At 45.0% G+C, this 18,947-nt stretch overlaps 1 long non-coding RNA gene across 2 annotated transcripts; it reads left to right on the top strand.

Moving 5' to 3' along the window:
• Positions 1-221: 221 nt before the first annotated feature.
• On the top strand, positions 222-7,614 carry LOC113626793 (uncharacterized). 2 transcript variants are annotated; one of them, XR_003435276.1, is made up of 6 exons: positions 222-236; positions 322-527; positions 4,212-4,325; positions 4,611-5,137; positions 6,933-7,008; positions 7,394-7,614. It is a non-coding gene; the product is annotated as an uncharacterized LOC113626793 (long non-coding RNA). The 2 variants fall into 2 exon arrangements; XR_003435275.1 differs by lacking the exon at positions 222-236 and having other exon boundaries at positions 290-527.
• The last annotated feature ends 11,333 nt before the right edge of the window (positions 7,615-18,947 follow it).

An 18,947-nucleotide genomic window follows, 5' to 3' on the forward strand; every position in this document is an offset into this window, starting at 1 on the left:
GCATAGAGGGATGGGTGCGTGATGCTGAGTTGTTCAATGGGCCGGAGGAGCTGGGGGCGGAGGAGGAGGGCTCCGAAAGGGTAGAAGGTTCCACCTCAACAAACTGAGCTGGACTGGTTTCTCAGGAAAGACACACGGAACCAGTTCCGCATAAGGCATAAACCCGCATGCCAACTCAGTTCTTTTCTACCAAGAGAAATAGAGCTCTCCTTGGTCCAGGCATGCTCGTGTGGGCGGTACGTGCAAGGGAGAGGCAGGTGATCTTGTGCCCTGGAGCTGAGCGAGCCTGGCTCCAAATCGCGGCTCTTTCTTTTTCCATAGCTGCAGTTTGACCTGGGGCAAGCCCTCTAGCATGGGTTCCTCGGCTGGAAGATAGGCTGTGTGAGGCCGAAATGCAACAAGAAGTGTAGCAAGACGCCTAGCACAGGATGCAGACCCACATATGGGAGCTATTATTAGCTTCTCCCTGCAGGCGGAAGCGGAATTGCACGCGGAGTGCAGGCTCGCTGGGAACCAGAGCGGAGGAGGTAAGCGCGTGATTCAGCTGCCCGGTGCATCCTTTCCGCGCGGGCTACACCTGCCACGTTCGCTGGCACCTACCGCCGGGGGAGGTTTTGGGTCCGGCGCTGTCAAAGCTGGAATCCGGCTGGAGTTTATTCCCCCCAGGATTGACACATTCTTTCTTTAGATATGCTAATACAGTCAATTAGATTACAGGCTAGTCTGGCCTTGGCAGGCTTTGTCTCTTAAGCGACTTTACCTATCTCAGGCCTTTCATATTAGATTTTTTAAATAGTGCATCTAAAAGGAGGACTTTTAACCCTAGTTCCGAGTTCTTTCAGGGGTACTCCAGTTTGGTGACCTCCAACCCTGACCGGGGCCCATCCATTCTTCCATCCTGGTATCTACTGGGACCTTGGGCACTTTTTTTTTTTTTAATAAACATTAGAAAGTACATCTCACTTTCCTAATCTATGAACTAGGTTGTTCGGTGAGTTAAGAATAAATGAAGTCATCCTTGAAGGATTAAATGAGAAAATCTTGAGTACCATAGTGTATGGTGGATAGTAACATTTAATAAATGTGTTGAATGAGTGAATGAATAAATATTACCTGTGATTACTGGGGCCGCCTGCCATGTGCCAGGCACTTTGCTACTCTTTGGGGATATAATGCTGAACCAGATAGCGGTCCTGCCCCCTTGGAGCCTACAGTCCTTGAGGGATAGAGACAAACAAGAAACCCCCATGCCGGGGAATAAACGCAACCACTGGAGAAATACAGGGTGTTCCTGGAGTGCCTAGCTAGAGGACCAACATCAGTGACAAGGTCTCCGAGGCTCCCCAGAGGATGTGGGCTCCTGATGCTAAAAGCTCAGCCTCTCTGCACCAGTGCAGAATCAAATCTCGGAGACAGTTTTGAGTGAAGTAGAAAAGGATAGCTTCATTACTTTTCCAAGCAAAGGGACACAGAACGGGCTCCTGCCTTGAAAGGGAAAACTATGTGTCCCAACCCCAGAGGATTTGATGAGGGGTTTATAACAGTGGTTCAAGGGCGGGATCTCTGACAAGATTAGGGTGTGAGCAGGGCCTGCCCTCCTTTAATGTCGTCTCAGGTGGTCGCTCTCCTAATCTCCATGAGCTTCTCTGCTCCCTTTAATCTCGCCTCAGATGGTTTCTTCGCTGCTCCTCCCTTGATTAGCAATTGTTAGAATCTGCCCTTTGGAACTCAGGGAAGGTCATGGAGGCCAGAGTCTTCCCTACAAGAAACGGGGGAGCAAAAAAAAGGCCTCCGTGCCTGGGAGCCCCACAGGGCCCCGCTCGATTTCACTCCAAGATATGACATGAGTGGTAAGAGTTAGACAGCCAGAGGTGGAGAACCTCAGTGCCCTGGTGCAAAAGTCTTCAATGCAAGAAAGACTTTCTTCCTACAGTGAGGCCCTGAGGGACAATGGGAGTGTACCTTGCGATGGGGGGGGATTTGGGTCTGAGAAGAGGCATGAGAGGTAAGCAAGGGTTAGAGTTTGGAGAGCTGTGTAAACCACGTAAGGGAATTGGATTTTATCCTAAGTACCATGGGTGTTTAGGAGACAAGGTCCACAAGCTTGATAAAAGTGACTCAGGGCTTTCAAGCTTGGACTCCATGTGGAGTAGTGGTCAATATGAGACAGGAGGAAGGGGGCAGGGCACAACCCTTAAAGAAGGACACAGCCATTGAGAAAAACTGGATATGTCAAAAAGTGGTTAGAACTGATTAGGCCCGAGATGGTGGAAGATTAGACTTCCAGTAACCTTGAGCCTCATTATACCCTCATTTTAATACCTTAGCGTATGCTACGTGACATGCCCACAGGCACCATGACATTTCTGAGGCTGGCCAAAGACTGGGTGGTGGCCTAGTTCCTGGAAATCCCCACCCCTTCTCCAGAATAGTTGGAATAATCCTCCCATTCCTTAGCCTATGAAATTACCCAGCCCCTAAAAACTAACGACCCCATATTTCAGGCCACGCTCGCCTTTTGAGACGGACCTCATTCTGTCTATGGAATGTGTATCTCTCTCAATAAACCTGCTTTCACCTTGCTATGGCTCACTCTTGAATTCTTTCCTGTGCTAGGCCATGGACCCTCACCTGGCAGCACATCCCAGGGACCCATGTTCCGAGGCTTGGGACGTGAGGTGGTCTGCTCCCCCTCTCCACTTTTCCTTTGATTATTTTTATTTTTCTTTTTATTTTTTGCGGTACGCGGGCCTCTCACTGTTGTGGCCTCTCCCGTTGCGGAGCACAGGCTCCGGACGCGCAGGCTCAGCGGCCATGGCTCACGGGCACAGCCGCTCCGCGGCATGTGGGATCTTCCCGGACCGGGGCACGAACCCGTGTCCCCTACATCGGCAGGCGGACTCTCAACCACTGCGCCACCAGGGAAGCCCTCCTTTGATTATTAAAATTTAGCTCACTTAGTTCTCGGGGCAGAACCGTCTTGCCTTGACGGCTTGTATTCTTCACAAGCTTCCTATATTAATAAATCTATTTCTTACCTATCACTTTGCCCCTTGCTGAATTCATTCTGTGCCAAGACATAAAGAACCTGAGTTTCATTAAATCCTGAGACAAGTTGTGTAGTTTCAGTTGGAAGACTGTGGGTTCAAGTCCCATCTGAGGTGCGGTTTTAAATAGAACGTGGCGCCCGACTGCCTGCGATTGAATGCTGACTCCATCGTTAGAGGCTGTGAGCTCGAGAAAATTACCCAGCCTCATTTGTAAACTGAGATAATCACAGGGCTCAACTCTTAGGTGTGTGTGAGAATGTGGGTTAAATGAGATAATAGATACAGAGCAAGATACTTAGAACAATACCTGGCGGGGAGTCAGGGCTGCATCAGTGTTGGGTATTGTCCTTGCTACTACAACTCACACACCTAGAACCACAGGTCTGGGGAGTGTAGGGGGAGGGAGAAGCTTACAAACTGCCAGGTGAAGGAAACGCCAGGAACTTGGAGCTCCTCCTCTTAGTTTAGTCATGGCTCTTACACACTTGATTACTTGGTTTCAATAGCTGATTAGAAAAGGAGGAGGTGCTGGAAGTAGGTTCCCTAGGAAAGGCAAAAGGAACTCCTAGAGGCTCAAGAAAGATCGAAGTACCAGGAGAAACAGATGCAAGAACCTATGCACCCAAAGCATACGAAAATTTCACTGTATTCTAGTACAATTACTGACAGCATAAAGACTCTGTTCAGAAAATGGCTCGCCCATGAAGGTGGGAGTATGTCTTATGAACTTTAGAAGTAATGTTAAGTTGGACAGAACATAGATTCACAAGAGATCCAGTGCTAAACCACCCAGTGTATGTATGGTATCTCTTTCTATAAACCTCAGCTCCAAGATGCCTGGCCATTTAGGTCTTGCACCTGTTTCCATTTTTTCCTTTAATGGGATTGTTTCTTGGATCTTTGAAATTTTCCTGGCAGGCTCTCAGTAGCAAACTGTGCCAGCTAACCTCACTTTCTTCCCGTATCGCACCACTGTATTCTTGGTATCCCATCATTTACTTCAAGACATCCTGAGATATACATTGCTCATAATAATGCTGTAGGGTGAAGGTATAGCGAAGCTTAAAGGCATTAGCAAGACAAAAGACATACGTGGCTATTTCTTTGTATAAAGGTAGATGTTTTCCATTTTTATTTTATTTATTTATTTTTTTCTTCCAGGTGGGTGAGATATGGAATAAGCAGAAGAAAAAAAAAAACTTGGTTTGCATCTGGGTGGAAGCTATTAAAGATCAAACCACGGCAAGAAATACTTTCTGCTGCTGCGTGGAAAAGGTGTGCTTTCTGAGCTTCTACCACCTTTCTGGCTTCCTGCCTCTGGAAAAGACCCATAAGAGGAACGCCACGGGTCACAAGAGTTACTTAGCTGAGTAAATACACATGAGTGATTGGGGGTGGGAGGATTACAAAGTCTTCTCTAAGTAACCAAGTCAAAACTAACAATACCCAGTTGTCAGAACATCAAATGAAGCTGCCCAAACTATCACCCTAGACACGGCCAAGTATTTTAAAGACTGGCCGTTGAGGACAATATTTGATGGATGTAGTTTTGTTTTCTAGCTTATGTGAACAAGAGCGCCATGGAGGAACAGAGTGAATGCAGTTGGGGAAGGAAATCCGGTGATTGTAGATGGAGAACACTTGGCAAGACAAGGAATGGTTAGGGGTTGTTTAAAAAAAAGGATTTTGTTTTTACTGCCAAATTTATGGCTCAATTCTGATTCGTATCAGTGGGATTTGTAAGCTGTCCTTTGACTGGGGTTTGGCAGTTTGGTACATATTGGTGGTCTTAATCCAGTATCTGGACCAGAAAGCAAATGTTTTCATCTTTGGAATCCCCGTTACAATTGAAAATTTTCCAAGGAGACAGTGGAAGCCAGATGGGAATGTGGCATGCATTGCCCTGTTAGCACAAAGTCCTCAGTTGGTGCCGTGTTGCTTTGTGCTTTCTTCTTTCCTTCCTGAACACTCACAGAGTGCCTACTGTGTGCCCAGCCTGATGAGACTCCAGAACACTAGATGCTGGGGATTTAGAGCAGTGAATCCAACAGACCACATCTTTGCTTCATGGAGTTTGCATTCAAATGGTAGGGAAAGGAATGAAAGATGCCAGATTTAGCAAATAAAAATACAAGGCACCCAGTTAAATTTGAATTTCAGATGAATAATGAATTTTTTAGTGTTAAGTAGGTTCCAAAGATGGGATGTATTATATCTGGCAACCTTAAATATAATGCCAGGTAGTGGTAAGTGCTATGGGACAAATAAAACACAGTAAAGCGCTAACTAGAGATAGAAGGGGGCGATTTTAGTTAGGGCAGCAAGGGAAGCTCCCCTCTGACAAGGTGATGATGGAGCAGAGACATGAGTGAAGAGAGGGAGGGAGCCAGGCTGGTAAATATCTGTGGAAAGCCATCCAAGACAGCAGGAACAGCACCGCAGAGACTCCGAGGTCCAGTACTAGGGTCACGAATTGGGCTCTGCACCAGTAAGCATTCAATAACTTAAATCAACTAACTCCAGGTCAGTCCACGGTTCTATTAGCCACTCATATCATATCCTAATTCTGCAATGTGTATTATTAAAGTCTAAGTGATGGGGGGGTGGTAGAAAAGGACAAAGAATGGTAAGGAAGAAGGGTAGTACGTGGAACTGTTGACCTTGGCACTGAGGATGGGATTCAGCCTCAAAGCTCCACACCAGGGTACTGGGAGAGCTCCTGTGGAACCTTATACTGCTACCTTGCTCTATGCTAGAGAGTACTACTGGGGTCTCTAAAGGCAGGCGAGTCTGTCAGATGGAAGGGCTGCTTTAAATCTCACCTGCAGGGCCTTCCCTGGTGGTCCAGTGGTTAAAACTCCGCGCTCCTAATGCAGGGGGCCTGGGTTCGATCCCTGCTTAGGGAACTAGATTCCGCATGCTGAAACTAAGACCTGGTGCGGCCAAGTAAATAAATCTTAAAAATAAAATAAAATGTAAAAAAAAAAGAAATCGCATCGTACAAGTAGAATAGCTTGGTATGAGTGTGAGCACTCCTATTATTTCTACACTTGCACGTAATACTTCATGACTTCTTCACTATCAGAAAGTGCCCAGGGGCTTTCCTGGTGGCGCAGTGGTTGAGAGTCCACCTGCCGATGCAGGAGACACGGGTCCGTGCCCCGGTTCGGGAAGATCCCACATGCCGCAGAGTGGCTGGGCCCGTGAGCCATGGCCGCTGAGCCTGCGCGTCTGGAGCCTGTGCTCCGCGACGGGAGAGGCCACAACAGTGAGAGGACCACATACCGCAAAAAAAAAAAAAAAAAAAAAAAGTGCCCGGGATAACAGATCAAGAATAGTTTTCCAGGGCTTCCCTGGTGGCGCAGTGGTTAAGAATCCGCCTGCCAATGTAGGGGACATGGGTTCGAGCTCTGGTCCGGGAAGATCCCACATGCCGCGGAGCAACTAAACCCATGCGCCACAACTACTGAAGCCTGTACGCCTAGGGCCCGTGCTCTGCAAAAAGAGAAGCCACCGCAATGAGAAGCTCGCGTACCGCAAGGGAGAGTAGCCCCTGCTTGCCACATCTAGAGAAGGCCTGCGTGCAGCAATGAAGACCCAATGCAGCCAAAAATAAATAAATTAAAAAAAAAAAAAAAGAATAGTTTTCCAAATTCTACCTAAAGAGCCAAAGCTCTAAGGCAAAGGTAAGCCTTCCTTGGCTTTATATTTGTTCGTGGGCTTTTGCTATTAAATTCTAAGTGCTTATTGGTATATTAGCTAGGATAGTAATCACAAAGGAAAATTATCTATTCTGTGACAAGCTTCCTAGCAGAAACAATATAAATATTTTAACACGAAATAAATAAAGAGAAGGAAAATTGAAAACAGTTCTTTCCTCAGATCCGCCATATGTGCCCCTAAGATCCTACCCACCTGATCGTGGAGGAGTCCTGTGATGGTCTTGGTTTTACAGAGGGTAAGATTTTCCCCTCTTTTTTGGCAAGCTACTTTGGATTTGCTAAGGATAAAGGGATCAGACCTTTTTTCAAATTGAGATTGTCCTTATTTACCCAAATGCTTTATTACTTAGTAGGTTCCAGAGAGGAAGGTTTAGGGATACTTCTGTGCATGTTTTCTCTTTCTTCTCCAGTCACCTGGTACCACAACCTCAGACAGGATGGATGAGATGGAGGAGGCTAGAGTCAAATTAGGGAGGCCCTGAAGAGGCAAAATCAGCAAGAACCAGAACTGGCCACTCCCCACCCCAGCCTGGACTTTGAGAACCTACACTATACCTTAGTGTCTATGTTAACATCACTTTCTGTTCTGTTATTTTAATTAGCATTTCTTTATTCTTCCAGAGCTCTCCTGTCCCAGAAAATGGTTTGGTTGTTTCTTAGAAGAACTCCTCTAAAGACCCATCAACTCTTGATGAAAAGGACACAGTAATCCATGCGCTAAGATTCTTCAAATCCCTCGCCTCTAAGTCCTCACCTTGCTGTTTGTATCAATCCTGGACTCATGCCTCCTAGCCAAGCTCCCACATTGATAGGCCCACCTTAAACCAAGCTTCCAATTCTCAGTAAATTCTTTTATTTTATTTTTCCCGTCCTCGCCCCTCCTCCCACCCCACCCCCTGATTCTGACCTTCCCCCTCCCTATGAGACATTGTGCGAGCATTTTTTTTTTTTGCGGTCCGCAGGCCTCTCCCGTTGCGGAGCACAGGCTCCGGACGCGCAGGCTCAGCGGCCATGGCTCACGGGCCCAGCCGCTCCGCGGCATGTGGGATCTTCCCGGACCGGTGCACGAACCCGTGTCCCCTGCATCAGCAGGCGGACTCTCAACCACTGCGCCACCAGGGAAGCCCTGTGCAAGCATTTTGAGGAGTGTTCTCCCCGACTTCCTGTGGTGAGACTTCAACTCAGCTTTGTCTCGTCAGCGGGTGGTGATGATCACGTGAGGGGGGCGCTTTTTCTTCCAGTGGAAGGAATAACATGGTGTATATGCATTTAATGTGATAAGCTGCTTGCTTAAGGGCTGTTTGGTGAGCAGAAATTGCTTGAAAAGAGGTTAGCGATAAGTGAAGAAGTCTCTGTTAAGAGAGCAGGAGAGGGACTTCCCTTGAGGGAAGTGGTTAAGACTCTGCGCTTCCATTGCAGGGGGCACGGATTCGATCCCTCGTTGGGGAACTAAGATCCCGCATGCTGCACAGTGCGGCCCAAACAAACAAAAACAGAGAGAGCAGATGAGAGGGAGCTCCTTAAACCAAGGCATCCACAGAGCTGGGGACAGAGGACAGGTGCACGGAGAAGGCTGCAGAAAGCACAGGCAGTCCTCGCCTCCTGGCTGTGGAGGCAGGAGTGCAACATGGCAGAGGGATGGAGAAAGGAGCGTGGGGCCGTTGAGTCACATACCACCATGGAGGATGGGAGAAGAGGAGGTGTCTTTTGGACCTCCCGAGTTAGACATGACTGTGAGTCATTTCTCGAGCTTACTTGACAATTCATTGTGATCTGGAGTTAGAGGCGATGTTAGGGCTAGAAACAGAGATTTGGGAATCCAGAATAAAGAGATACTTGAAGCCCTGAGAACGAATGTGTTTCCCCAAGGAATGCAGAGTTCGAAAAGAAGAGGGTCAAAGATAGAACCTTGAAATATGAAAAAGGATGTATATATATATATATATATATATATATATATATATATGCTGAATCACTTTGCTGTACAGCAGTAATTCACTCACCATTGTAATTCAACTATACTTCAATAAAAAATAAATTTTTAAAAAAAGATAGAAGGGCTTCCCTGGTGGCACAGTGGTTATGAATCCACCTGCCCATGCAGGGGACACGGGTTTGAGCCCTGGTCCGGGAAGATCCCACATGCCGCAGAGCAACTAAGCCCGTGCGCCACAACTACTGAGCCTGCGCTCTAGAGCCTGCGAGCCACAACTACTGAGCCCACGTGCCACAACTACTGAAGCTCGCGTGCCTAGAGCCCGTGCTCTGCAACAAGAGAAGCCACCGCAATGAGAAGCCCGCGCACCACAATGAAGAGTAGCCCCCGCTCGACGCAACCAGAGAAAGCCCGCACGCAGCAACGAAGACCCAACACAGTCAAAAATAAATAAATTTATTAAAAAAAAAAAAAAGAACTTTGAGAACATCCATATTAAACAGAGGACTGCAGAAAACTCAGCTAGGAAGAAAGGCTGAGAAAGCATGATCTTTAGAGAAAGGGGAATGGCATCAAGCTAAGGGAAAGAAAGAATTTCAAGAAGGGGCTGATGTGAGGAGTTCCATGCAGAATTCCCAAAGTAGGGACAATCTTTCAGACTATAGTTTCATTAGGGAGGCAGCCAGAAAGAGGGGTAGAGGGTTTATTTTACGCCCCAAGAGAAAGGGTCTTTATTCCTCTTGACTTAATTTGTGCTTAGAGGGTAAGGGTAGGATGGACTAGTTAAAAGAATCTAGGAAGATGGGTGGCAGCCCCTGGAGGGGCTTAGTTACTGCTCCCTTTGCAAAGCAGCTGAGGGGGGCCTGTGGTGCGCAGTGCCTGGTGCTAAGGTACAGTAAGTCCCCTACATAGGAACGAGTTCCATCTGAGAGCGCGTTCCTAAGTCCAATTTGTTCATAAGTCCAACAAAGTTAGTCCAACAAAGGTACCCAACTAACACAACCAGCTATATAGTACCGTGCTGTAATAGGTTTATAATACTTTTCACACAAATAATACATAACAAACACAAAAGATAAAACATTTTTAATTTTACAGTACAGTACCTTGAAAAGTACAGTAGTACAGTACAACAGCTGGCATACAGGGGCTGGCATTGCAAGAAGAGTTACTGACTGGAGGAGGGAGAGGAGGTGGGAGATGGTAGAGCCGAAGGATCGTCAGCAACGGGAGACAGAGGGCAAGCTGCAGTTTCACTCACGCCTGACGCTGATGGCACAGGTTCTGGTTCCTTGCTGCATTCAATTCTGTCTACCCTTTTGAAAAAATGATCCAGTGATGTCTGGGTAGTAGCTCTTTTTTTCTTGTCACAGATGACACGGTAGCACTGGATTGCATTCTGAACGGCTGCTGCAACCGTTCTACATCCGGGTCTGTGCCTCAAAAACTAACAGTGCCTCCTCAAATAAAGAAAACCCCCTTCGTGTACCGTTCTACATCCGGGTCTGTGCCTCAAAAACTAACAGTGCCTCCTCAAATAAAGAAAACCCCCTTGCCATTTCCTGCGTCATGAATCTCTTCGGTTCTTCAGTTACTTCTTCCCCTTGTCTTTCTTGGTCCTTTCTCTGGGCCTCCAATTCCGTCAGGTCTTCATCAGTAAGCTCCTCATGTTGCAGAGCAAGGAGTTCGATGAAGTTGTCCTCTTGCAGATCTAGCTTGAAATAAAGATACTGTACTACTGTACTCTCTACTGTACTGTGAAGTACACAAAAGCACAACGACTTGTAGAGGATGCATGCATGTGACAGTGTACCTCAGACATGTGAACTAACTTATGTAGTTGGACATGAGAACACACATTTGCAACTTGAAGGTTCGTAGGTAGGGGACTTACTCTAGTTTAACTGGTTGTGGTTTATGCTCTGAATTTTCCACGTGCTACAGTCAAGTTGACTTAATACTCTGTGTGATGGACTGGGAGGGACAAAATGAGAGAAAGGTCAGAGGAGAGGCGCTGATGGAAAGGGAGGATCCAGGAATCCTCTGGAAGTGATACAGTTGATTGCCTTTATATTTGGTGAGAGGCTGAGGTGGAAACTCAAGACGGGTGTGATGATGATTATTTATCTGATCATGGTTATTTATTTCCCCAAATCTGGACTGTCAATGCAGTGAAATTAAGGAATACAAGTTTTCACTCTATCTAGCAAAAATTGAGCTTGTCCACTCAAGGAAAATTTTCAAGTCCAGTGGCTTTTACTCTCTTTTTTTTTTTCTTTTTTGGACCACACCGCGCAGCATGTGGGATCTTAGTTCCTGACCAGGGATCGAATACGTGCCCCCTGCAGTGGAAGCGTGGAGTCTTAACCGCTGGACCACCAGGGAAGTCCCCAGTGGCTTTTACTCTTGATGAATCACACCTATATATTCACTTATAAATTAAACACAGAGAGTACTATCCTGATATGTCTTGTACATTACAAATTATATGCAAAAACAGAAGTCAAAGAAGGTTGAAATTATGATGGACTAAACAATGTCATTAAAATTTAATTTTCTTTATGAGCAGTATAAAGTATTTTGCTCTCATTAAAACTTTTAGTATTCAACCTGCATCTTTTTGGGAAATCTTGGTAGAACACATTGTGATAAAGTGATTTGAAGATCTTGTTCTAAATTCAGTTTCTTTTTACGTTGGTTGTTTTAAACGCTGTCTTAGTGGGAAAAGTTATGTACCATTGGAACAGGCGGATCATTTTCACCGAGTGCTTAATGATAATGCTCACTTTTTCTTTTTTTTTTTCTTTGAGGTACGCGGGCCTCTCTCTCACTGTTGTGGCCTCTCCCCTTGCGGAGCACAGGCTCTGGACGCGCAGGCTCATCGGCCATGGCTCACGGGCCTAGCCTCTCCGCGGCATGTGGCATCTTCCCGGACCGGGGCACGAACCCGTGTCCCCTGCATCGGCAGGCGGACTCTCAACCACTGCGCCACCAGGGAAGCCCGATAATGCTCACTTTTTAATTCCACCTACCATCTGTGCAAAAGGTTGAGTGGAAATTTGGGTGATGAGTCGCTGTTTCCCAATGTCAGTCAGTTGTTCCTGTTGCAATTGCATTTTTATATTTTAAACAAATAGGTTCAAATATACCACAGCTCTTCATCTGGGAGTTGTATTTTTTTTAAACAGTTTAGAAAATTCACTTTATGATATAAACTACATACTTGATAGTTGTTAAAGGTAACATTCATACATAATTTTTAGCACCAGATCACAAGTGATTGCTAAACATCTGTTTCTAAAATCTAAAATGCTCTCTCCATAGCGTGAGTTTCTTTCTAAAAGTAATCACTTTCTTCCTCATGGTTAGAACATTATCTTTAAAAGAACAGATTAAGCTTTTTTTTTTTTTTTCCTTTTTTGGCCTTGCCGAGAGACTTGTGGTATCTTAGTTCCCCGACCAGGGACTGAACCCCGGCCACCACAGTGAAAGCGCCAAGTCCTAACCACTGGACCGCCAGGGAATTTGCACGCATTTTTTTGTTCTAACAAAATATCTGCCAGGCAGTGTGTAATGGACAGCATTTACTAATGAAAAGGACAGCAGATTTGAAACTACTGTCTTTAAGAGGACAACGAATAGCTTATCTTTATAAAGTTCTTTGCTGTAACATATCCAGCAAACCACTGTGTGGTACGAAGATTTCAGTAGTGATGCCTCATCTTTCAAAGTCCAAGATTGAGTCTTTCTGGCAGGAAAGTCCTTCTTATACCCCCCACCCCCCCTTTAAAAATAAAATTAACCTCACTGATGATATCCTGTAGCAATCTCTGAAATTTTGGCTTCAATATCTTGGCTGCAGTAGCTTATCTGTGAATGATTCAGTGATCGATTTTATGTGCTAGAAGTTTTGTAATTTAATCCCAGAATTAAAAATTCCTGGAGAGTGGCTGCTTCTTTGGTTGTTATTGTTACAATAACATAAACTCAATATATGAGTTTTTAAAAAATCATATATTGTTTCCATTAAAGAAATCATTTATTATTGAGAATATACCTTCTCTGCTAAACTTTTTATTTAGTTGTTCATAAAAAATCAGTTTGTACAGCTCTGTCATCACTGGAACAGGATCGTGCATATATACCCTAAGCAGTGGCATGTTAGAAATAGCTGCTCTTCTCTTTCAACAGTACAGCAATCTTCCCACACTGTGTAATTTATTCTAATACGTGTTTGCTCAAATCTACAACAATATTTTTTAAGCATCTTCCAACTGTTTGCTGACAAATGAATGTATTTTATTTTGCAGTCATATTTTCTGGTTATTATTTTCCTAATTTAACATTTGTTGGTTTATATTTGTGTTTTCTACCTCTCCAGAAATAACCAATGTTTCCCTAGTGATATGTGGCTTTGGGTCTTTTGGTGTTAAATAAACTTATCACTGTTTAGCAAAAATTGTATTTAATCATCTCTTATTTCCAAATGTCATTGAGAAAAAAAATCCCTACGGGCGTTTAATCAATCTGGATGTTCTGAACACCTAATTTTTCAATGTCTTTCTATATGTGATGATGGCACTGGAGAGACCTCAGTGAGCCAAAGTATCATTGTCCCTGATCTCACAGGTTTCTTGTCACATGGGGAGAGAGCCGAAAACTCAAGTGTCAGGAATTCCCTGATGGTCCAGTGGTTAGGACTCGGCGATTTCACCATGGTGGCCGGGGTTCAATCCCTGGTCCGGGAACTAAGATCCTGCAAGCCGCACAGCAAGTGTCACGTGAAAAGAATAACTTAGGGACATGTCAGGGCCACTCAGCTTGTACATGTAGAGAGAGGTCAAGGAAGGCTTCTCCAAGTGAGTGACGTAAATTTGGACCTAAAGATACATGGGAGTTAGTTAGACGAATGGGATTGGGAAGGGTGGGGAGAGCCTTCCGGAAAGAGGGAACAGCGCTGTGAAGGCCTGGCAGCGAGAGCCATCAGGTCTCATTCAAAGAACGAAAAGTTCTACAAGGCTGGATCTTAGAGTGTGAGGAGGGAGGGCAAGGGATGTGGACAGGCAAACGGCTTGACTCATGGAGAGTCTTCTGAGCCCGGACCTTATTCTAAGGACAATGGAGAGATATGGAAAGGTTTGCGAAGAGGGGTGACAAGCTGGCATCTTTAGAAATGTTCCTAGAGTTCTCGGTGTGGAGAATGTATTGGAAGTTGGGCAGGTTGGAGGCAAGAAGATCAGTTAGGGACCAGTTTTGAGCTGAGGGGATGAGCAGGAGGTTGAGTCCAGGTGATGGATATGGAGAGAAGGGACTGGAATCAACAGATCCTCGGGAGGTAGAATCCTCAGCACATGGCGATGGAATAGATGAGGTAGTAAGTGTCATCAGGTGGCAGAATCAAGGGGGAGGTGGATCTGGTTTGGTTGGTGTCTGGGGCTGAGTTTCTTAGAAATAGGCTCTGGATAATCTCTGGAGAGCCACCTGTGAGGGAGTGAGGAAGGCCAGATTAGGTAGAAGGAGTTGACCCACAGTGCTGTGGAGACTGAGGCCTAAGCCAGTTTCCAGGGAGTTCTGGAGCTAGGATGGCTCTTTAGAACTGGCCCAAATTAAGGCAAGCCTTGGTCTTGCTACATCAGCCAGACATTGGCTGCTCCCGGGGGAGGAGTGTAAACTTGGTGAGACAGTTCACAGAACCTGGCACACAATAGCCAAGGCAATTTGCCGGGGACTCAGTTGTGAGTGGTCAGCTAGCAATAGTCTCAGCAGCTAGGGGATGGGCGTGTATACCCCAAAGATGGTTCTAGACAAAACGCTTACAGTATCCACTACAGTGGCAAAAGATCTTATGTTTAGCTTGGGACATGCTTATTTTTAGGTACTTGTGGGTTTATTATCCATTCTTTAGTTCACAAATAACTAGTTAATTTCAAGTATGGGATGTACAAGGTATTGGGCTAACTGCTACAGATGGTGGGGGGCGGAAGATGCAAAGATGAAGATGCACATACAGAGTGCCCAGGTAGCCTCTGTGCTGCAGGGAACCAATGAGATCCGTTCTTGGGTGGAAGTAAGTCCCCTTTCCTATGTGTTAGCTTCTCCTCCTTAAAGGATTAAGTCTGATTGTCTTTCCTTTTCTCATATACCTTCCTAGCTCTCCTCTTTCTCTTCTCCTCCTCTTAGTAGGAAAAAGCCCAAACAACCAGTTCCTTTCAAAGAAGCCCAGACATAATGTAAAAGTTACAAAGGGTTAGGAAATCTTACAAAGTTCTCAACAGGTATTGTCTGTTGGCCCATAGTTGCTGAAGATGACTCTTTGCTGGTATCCCAATCCCAAAATTTCTTGCTCTTCTTTGATTCTCTAGAGTTCATACAACAACCGTTTCCTCGGTCCCTATCCTTTTCTTTCCTTAGGCAAGGCAGGCTTTTCAGCATTTAGGCCTAGAGACAGTAGGAGATGAAGATCAGCGAATTCATCCAGGGCCCAGGAATTCGGAGGTCATTCGGATATCTAGGGGGACTCTTAAATAATGCCCAACTTTGAACCGTTAAATTAATTAAATGAGGAGGCCATTAAACTGAGGTGGCTCTAATGCCACTTACTTAAATAAACCAAAATCTTAGCCCGGAAATACCTCCAGGTTACAAAATCAAAACCGATAAGGACGGCCAATCACAAACAGCCAACTAGGTTTTAAGCTGTAGCCAATCAAATAATTTCCTTGCTTTGAGTCCTCACCTTCTCCCGATGCCTCTCCCCAGCCTCTGTAGGTGGAGTCCCCTAGCACTTCCGGTTTGGCACTGCCCTATTGGAATCGATTTTTGCTCAAATCCCCATTTAAAAATTTTAATGTGTCTCAGTTTATCTTTTAATAGGACATAGCCCCCACCTCCTTCAGGTCTCTGAGTGAAGGCTCTGCAGGTATTTCCAGATAAGGTTTGGGAAAGGGGAGGTAGCTTTGCTATGGAAAATCTGTTTGTGAAATAACTAACAAAAAATAAGGGGAATCCTCTCCTAGACCTCCCCTCAGTCTATTTCTGGCAGGTTAATATAATAATAACTTAAATCTGGTTATGATTTCTTTCAAAGGTATGTTTTTGGAAAATATTAAAAAATTCTGATTCTTTCAATATTTTGTTGAAGACGTAGGATGGATTTTTTTTTTCCCCTTTGCTGGCCACTCAGCTACAGATCTTGAAATTGTAATGCTAGTGTTAAATAGTGTAATACTTCCTTTGAAAACAAGCCAACAAATTTAACATATGAAACTCTATAAACTCCTAGGCCTAGTCTTAGTTTTGAGCTACGAAATATGTAGCTCAAGTCAGGGGGCTGTCAGTTTAAGGAGTGGTTTGTCGGGCCTTTTGATGGTGAGATAAAGAAAAGGCTTTTCTTTTTGTTTTCCTTCTCCTTTCCCTCAAGGAACACACCTTTTGTGTGCTCTGCCTAACAAAGGAATTTCCCAATCTCATAGTGGAATTCAGAGGAAAAGTATGATGTGTAGAGTGATATCTATATGCGCCTACAAAGTCAGCTTCAAACCACAAAAGGTTTAAAAAAAAAATGCTGGGATTTTGCAATACACTGATTGGAGGAATAAACGAAGACATTAAGAGTTAGCAATAAAAACAGCAACAACAAAATCCCAAAGGATTTGGAATTCCTTTAGTTTCTATTTGACAGAAGAATAATATGATTTCTTTGTTCTGCCCCTTCGTATCTACAGCAGTCAAATAATAGTTTATTTCATTCTTTACTTCTATTGTTGCCCAAAGCAGGGTGGTGCCCAAGATAGCCTTACATATGCACAATAATAGAATGAACCTTTGTATTAATTTTTGGAAGAGGGGTAGTGCTATTTTTTTTTAACTTACACTAAAAATTGTTTTTTTCTGCTGTGAAATTCAGTGATTTCATAGAATAAAGATGGGTGCTTTGCTTTTCACTACTGATCTACCTGGCAAAGGGATTTCTCTGAAATCCTCTTTGTAAAAAGAGAACTGAGATAATTTGCAAGAAATTATTATCTTTTACTTCTGGTTGGTTAAGGTTTTTAAAAAGCAGATGCAATGTTATCTGTTGCTGTTTGTGCAAATGATGAATTGTGCTTTCAAACTAATTTCCGAGGCTTGACCAAAATACTGGGCTTTGTAAAGAGCTCTGCTCAAAAAGTATATGATATTCTGAAGCCATGTGAGGTGGTTCTACAACCGAAGGCTCCTGCGATAAGCAATCCAGACTTGAGTTTTGGAAGTACAATTCTTGAAACCATTCAAACACTTTGTGCTGTGCTTTCAACTCTTTAGGAGAAGGGAATTGGGGGAGGGGTAAGAAGGTATTCTAAGTAAACAAAGATTCTAAATCGAGGAAAGCTAGGATTTACTATTGTGTGGACATTATGAAATTCCATACATCGTAATATGTGTAGTGGATCACGATTTCAGATAAGCAAGGCCTTGTATCCTTTCCACTGCACGTAATGTTTTTACATGCATATTAATAAAGGCCCACCTTCGGGAGAAGAAAAAAGGCCTCCTTTCAAATGAAATCAAGCCCAGGTAAAGTTGAAACTCAACCCACAGAGTACTGGCACCGTTTTCAGGCTAAAAGAAGATGAGTTTCAATTTCACCATTTTGTAACATTGATAAATGTGATCCCGTGGCTGGCAAAATGTGCAGATTACATAGGTCCTTCTAAACACGTGTAAATGTGTCCCAATTTACGTGCAACTCCAAACAATTTGCTGTTTGAAATTAAAGACCAACAACTCTTCCGTGAAACATTCAGTTCATTTACATGAAAAGTCTTAAATAGCAAAAATGCTGCTTCCAATTTACATCAGACAATGACCCCATAACAGAGAACAATGGCTTCCTCGATGGAAGTTAATGCAAAGCAGAGGCACACTGAGATAACAAAACAAAACAAAAAAACACAACACCCTCCCCCCCCAAAAAAAAACTAACAAAAGAAAACTTTGCAGCACACTTTGCAAATATTAACCAATTAATGTAATTTAAAATAAAGCACAGAAACGCTTCCTGTGCTGGGAATCTTCACGGCTCCTCGAGTAACGTTAGTGTCTTCACAGTCCGATCAAACAGGAGTGAGCCTTTTTAAGAGGTGTTGGTGACATTGTTTCAGATCCTTCCATTTTGTCCTATTTCTAGGGTAAGCACAATTCGGTTGATTTGGGGGGTCCTCGTTTTTTAAAAAACCTTTCAACCGAGTGCACGTCTGTGAACCTTGTACGAACCAGGACCCAAGGCTATATGAACAGCATACCTGATCTGGTGCTAATATATTGTCTCCATCTCGGACGTGGTAACGATTATACACCTTTGTAGTCTTTACGGGGTTTATGTATGTATCTTTTGTGTGTGTGTGTTCTGGAGGCTGTGACCACCTGCTGTATGTACAATATGTGCTTGTTACATTTGTACACATCTCCCTTCGTGAATTTAAAGACTTGGCTATTACATCTTGTTTACTCAATATCATTCCCCCATTTAAAAAAAAAAAAAAAAGCTACATGAACTGAACATGCCATGTTTCAATCTGGCCCCAGTGGCTTTTTCTCCGAAAGCAAAACGTGTGTCTTTTACACCAGGGCTTTCTCCCCACCCCAGGGGGTGTCTTCCATTCTTTTGTGGCTCAGTTTAAGGCGAAAAGGGCTCCAAACCACTAACTACCCAGAAGAGAGCCCCTTCTTCCACCTCCAGGGAGAATTCCAGATTTAATGCATCTGAAGATAGCGTGCTCTCTTCTGACTTATTGGCCACCATTACGAGGATAACAAAACACCACCTTGGCTTCAAGATCCTCGGTAGAGGCTCGCGGTCTTTTGCAACCATCTTTGGCGAGGCCTTGCTTCCTTCCACTCGAGTAAGTTGCGGCTTGGGGCCATGAAAAGGACTGGGTGAGAGCCTGCAATGCCGCTGGAAAAAGCAGCAGGCCCTCAGCACCACCATCACCACCACCCCGCTCTCCGGGGCGAAGCCGCGATGCGGCGGCCGCATATGGGCGAGACTTGGCAGGTCCGCGCGGCTCGCCTTCCCTCCGCCGAGTCGGCACCGGCCGAGCGTCCGCGCCCGCGGGCTGCGGGGCTTCGCGTCTCGCCTCCTTCTCCCCGATCCTCCCTTCCCCCACCGGCCGCCCCCCTCCCCCTCTCCCGCGCTCCCTTTTGTTCGCTCGCCGCTCGGGCCGAGCCGCCGGTGCCGCCGCCGCCGCCCGGGCCCGC

This window comes from Aethalodelphis obliquidens, unplaced genomic scaffold, assembly GCF_003676395.1.
Source record: "Aethalodelphis obliquidens isolate GAN/ISIS:26980383/991018 unplaced genomic scaffold, ASM367639v1 scaffold19, whole genome shotgun sequence".
NCBI classification, from domain to species: Eukaryota; Metazoa; Chordata; class Mammalia; order Artiodactyla; family Delphinidae; genus Aethalodelphis; species Aethalodelphis obliquidens.